The following is a 5,417-nucleotide window of genomic DNA, read 5'->3' as shown; positions in this document are numbered from 1 at the left end:
TTTAGTGCTGGAATTGATATCTAATGACATAAAGAGTATCATTGTCCCCCAACAACCATGGGTTTTGCAAGGGTCGTTCCACCCAGACCAACCTTGTCATCTACACAGACTATATTCTTTCTGCGTTTAATCGAAGACATCAAGTGGACAGCATTTATTTAGACCTTTCCAAGGCATTTGACAAGATTAGTCACTCACTTCTGATTTCCAAGCTCGAAGGATATGGTTTCTGCGGACTCTCTCTAGAATGGTTCAAGAGCTATTTAAGTGGACGCTCGCTGAGGGTCAAACTTGGAAACCATTTGTCTGAAGAATTTCCTCCCACCTCAGGTGTCCCACAGGGGTCCAAGCTTGGCCCTATTCTTTTCAACTTGTTTGTCAACGACATCATCAGCCACCTATCATCGGAATATCTCCTCTTCGCAGATGACCTCAAGATATTCAAAGAAATCTACTCTCGTGATGACTGTCTCAATCTTCAACGTGATCTGAACCTAATTGCTGAGTGGTGCGATTGATAATAAGATGGTCATTAACTCAACCAAATGTCTTACAATCACCTTCTGTCGTCTGAAGAATCCTGTTGCTTTCAATTACACTGTATCCGGCGACATCAAGCGAGTGACCTCGATAAACGACCTTGGAGTAAGTTTGACTACAAATTTTGTCACCCCGATGCACACATTGATGCGGGTGTATCTTTGAAGGCAAAACAAAAATGCTAGGATTCATTTTTCGAATGTCTAGAGGGACGTTCGGTGACGAGACACTACTGCTCTTGTATAAGGCTTTAGTTCGGCCTAATCTGGAATATTGTACTCTTGTTTGGTCCCCTCATTACGCATCTCATATTCACAAACTACAGAGTATTCAAAACAAATTTTGCAGACTTTCAAGGAGTCCGGAGAGGTGCAGCCTATCGGGAGGTCTCTGTCCCCGCACTTGAGCAGGAATTTCTTCTGCCTACGCTGGAGTGCAGAAGGAGAATGTTTGATATTATTTTCCTGCACAAGCTTATCAACGGGGGCGATCGATTCACCAGAGCTTCTGAGTAGGATATCCCTCTTGGTGCCTGCTGGAACCAGATCCAGGAATATGTTTTCAACCTGCCACCACTCAAACAATTACAGCTATCACGGTCTATTGCTCGACTTCATAGGCGTGGGAAAACAGCATTCCTTTCCGATGGTGATATGTTTTACGACAGCATCGCACACCTTAAAAAGAGACTGCAACAGTAATGAGTGATAGAGTTTTTTCCCCTTAATATCAGTTGGAGATGATGTTTGTGATTTTTCACTATTGTAACATTATTTCACAAATCTTAATACTTATTTATTATTCCACTGCATAATCACTACTTTCTGTAATTTAATTAGTTGTTATTTATTTTGTTGATGTTATATTTAAGTTGCATGAAAATGTTGTGAAATTATTGTATATTGGCGGATGCCGTTGAAATAATAATAAATAAATAAATAAATAACTGGTTAAACTCATAAAATGGAAGTAACACACAACTAAGAAGAGATTAATATGGAAAAAACACTGGTTTTTTACTAACTGTTAGATTACTTGTGGTTTTTGTTCATAGTCAAGACACATAGGAGGACTGCTAGGGCAGTCTTTACAATACGTAATGACATTTTTTGTCTTGTTGCTCGCTTCTTTGGTTCCAACTTCTTCCACTAGGTCCTTGTAACAGGGGAGGCTCCTCTTCCTGGAAACTCTGGCCTGTCCTTCGTATTTTGACAGTTGGTGTGTAAATCCCCGACGTCTTGCAGGAACTGCAGCTGGTGCAAGAGGAGCTGCATCTTCCACCAGTTTATCAATGATGGCTTCCCGGAACTTCAACATGTCCATCTGATCCTTCTTTGCTTTCCCAGCATTGAACACCACGAATGCATTTACTATGCAGGTTCCCAAGATCAATTCAATAGCGACCTTCATATACCATCGAATGGTTTTTTCTTAGTGGTGTGTAGTATGGAGCAAGTTGATCCGAAATATCAACTCCTTTCTTCACTGAGTTGTACGCCAGAATTGCTGTTGGCTTCATGACAGGCTGACCTCTAATATTTCGGCGCCCACTGTTTACTACAGCACCATTGTCTTCTGGACGGGTTGTTAATATTAGATCCCGCCTCTTATCTTTCCAGGCAATAACTTTTACACCATTCTCATTTTCTGTAGCCTTTGATTCACCTCTCTTCATTTTATTACTTTCCTTTAGGAAATCTTTAGGGTTGTCCCTGCGGTCTGAAACGCAGTGTGCCACACACGTAAGTTTTTTTGCTTAGAAGAAACTCTGCCAACGGGACAGTACCGTAAAAGTTATCTATAAACAAGGTACGTCCTTCAAGTAAATAGTCTGACATCAGGTGCAGGGCGATCTTTTGGGCATGAGCCTCACTACCAGTAGCATCACCACATTTTCCAGCATAAATTTTAACTTTATGGGTGTAACCACTTTCCAACCTACCGCGGAATGGAACCCTAGTTTTATCCATAACAACGTTTTCATCAAGTGCCAACACTGCCTGACATCGATTGTTTATTAAATCAACAACTTCCTTCACTTTGCCCAGTCTTGGTTCTGGGTCCACAACTATACCGCTGTCGTGAAAACGAAGGCATTTCAAGATCGCTTCAAATCTATCTCTCTTCATAGTTTTTTTACAAATTCATTTTCATATTTAGGGTTACTAGACCAGTAAAGTCTTAATTTCGGCGGATTAATTCCCATAACCATTATAATAGCAAGAACTTTTTTTATTTAATATGCATTACAGTCGTTCCAGTACCGCATGATCGACCGTCTTTTAACCTCATTTTTGGATAGCCATGCATTTGCATATCTATTTGTCTCAGTTACCATTAGTTGCACAACCTCATCAGTAACGAACTGAGAATAAACCATCATTGGACTTGAAACATCAAATTCGTATAACAAACCTTTGGCTCCAGTAAACGGAAACTGCCTTACAGTTTCTGTACACTCGTCCCATTGGCCTACACGATTGCCTTGGACCACAAAAACCATTATCATCTCTATTCAAACCACTTTGTTCATTATCTTGGTTTCTAGTACTAGGCAAATTTACATGACTATTTACAATAGTGTTATTCAACTCACGATCTTCTCCATCATCCGTGAACTCTGAGCTGCTCTCAACTTCAGAACCTGGCACATACTCACTTCCAGAATGTGAAAAATCAGATAAATCAGATTGTTGTAATTCTATGTCTATGTCACTGTCATCCATTTCGAACGTTTGTAGTTTGTTGAACTTTATCCAAACTTAAACTTATTAAAACAATATAAAACTAGTAATAAAAAGTAAGCCAACAATCAAACAATGTAAAGAACGTTTGCACCGGTAAAAAAGTGAGGTTAGGAACGAAACTAACAAAACAACTCAACACTTTTTTTTCTTTTTTTTTCTCTTAGGCTTTGGAAATTCCACGAAGCCGCGACGTACACTTGATTTCTCAAATATTCACTGAAATATTGCATATATTTAAGTGTTGTGGTTGCCGATTCTTTCTTTCCAGATCCTTTGAGGGTTATAAATGCTATATTTTGTTATTGGTTAATGGATTACATTTATGTTTATTTGTTCACAAAGTGTTATTGTTAGTCTAAAGATAGAGTTGTAAAAGTTTTTAAAGAAGGGATTTTCAATGCATAGGAAGATTAGGGGTTTGGTTTTAGGCATCTTCTCGCCTGGGGCCGATCAGGCATTTCTAATCCGAAAAGGTGGACCACGGATTTTAGCACCAAGGGAATTGCAACATTTATGGCTGAATAGTGTATGTTTTTGTATTAGTAGTCATGGATTTATTTTAGCAGTTTTAATGTATGAAATTATCTCATTATAAACATCTAAATCATTTGTGCGTAGAATGTCTATTAAACTATGGAGATACTTACCGCATTTATTTTTAATATAAAAAAGGTTTGTTCTCGAATATATTCGTGCTTTGGGCAAACTAGAATTAGATGATCCAGTGTATATTCAACACCTAAGGTGCAATTTAGGCACAATGATGTAAAATATAGCTTCATCCAATATAATCTACTGTTATTTCTGGCATGGCCGAACCTTAGCCTACATATACTTATTATACCAAATTTACTTATCTTAATGTTTCTAAACCAAGGTTGTTTAGGAGGTACAGTAACTATTTTCTTATACCATCTACCTGTTGCACTAGCGGTGAAGAGTTGCTTGAATTGTTCTAATGCTATGTTGCTCGTCAATGATTTATGGTCTAGTAATGGTACCTTGATATCTACGTCAAGCCCATCAGTTATAGCTTCTTTAGCTAATTTGTCCACATATTCATTATGTAGGATACCACAATGTCCTGGAACCCAATGTATTACAAAATGTTTGTCCTTGTTCACTACTTCATATAAAACACTGAGGGCTAAGCAATCAGTAGCATTGAAACCGCGTCTTGTTTTCTCTAGTGCTCTTATAGCTGCTTGAGAGTCGCTGTAAATGATAACATGGTCAAAATCGTTGTCATTTGAATATTCAATAGATTTTAATATTGCTATTAATTCTGCCGTATAGTTTGACACATACTTATTTAACTTATATTTACATTTAACATTCATCTCAGGTATGTAAAAGGCTGCGCCTGCGCCTTCAATGGTCTTTGATCCATCGGTAAATATTTTGACACAATGATTGTTTGGAAAGTTTTGGTTAGAGGTTATGTTGTTAGCTAGGAAGCATTGTTTTAAAACCATTTCGCTATTTTGTCTTTTACTTATATTTCCGCCAATCGTGTGAATGCAAGTGAGTTTTACATTGCTTCTGACCAGGGGTTTTTCAAAATCCTGTTCACTTTTGAACTCCCTGTACCTTTCAGGACTTCCAAAATAGTTGTCTATGTTCTCCAAGGATTGTATATATGAGGGAAGTTTTTTCTTCCGCCAATAATCCAGGTTTGAGGTTAACATCCTTAAGTACATTAGTTTATACCAGGCTGGATGGTCCTTGTTAGTTCTTATCTTATAAACTAACCTATCAGTCAACATTTGTCTTCTTATATCTAGTGGCCCTATTCTACATTCAGCTTGTAAAGCAATGATAGGTGTGCTCTTCATAGCCCCAATTGCAATTCTTAAGGCTAGATTTTGAATAAGGTCTAATTTTCTTAAATCCTTCTTTGAAGCCGTACTTAATATAAAACTGCAATAGTCAAGTCTGGGTCTTATAAGACCTTTATATACTTTTAAGGCCAGTTCTGGGTGAACACCTTTTTCCCACATGTGATAGATTTTATTATATCAATATCTTTTAAACAAGTCCTACTTATATTCTCAATGTGAGATCTTAAAGTAAGTTTACTATCCAATATGATTCCAAGTATTTTGCATTGTTCGACAACAGGAATAAAAC

Source organism: Homalodisca vitripennis, unplaced genomic scaffold (assembly GCF_021130785.1).
Source record: "Homalodisca vitripennis isolate AUS2020 unplaced genomic scaffold, UT_GWSS_2.1 ScUCBcl_7307;HRSCAF=14940, whole genome shotgun sequence".
Lineage (NCBI taxonomy): Eukaryota > Metazoa > Arthropoda > Insecta > Hemiptera > Cicadellidae > Homalodisca > Homalodisca vitripennis.
The sequence above is the reverse complement of the archived record's forward strand: the minus strand, read 5'-3'. Positions refer to the sequence as shown.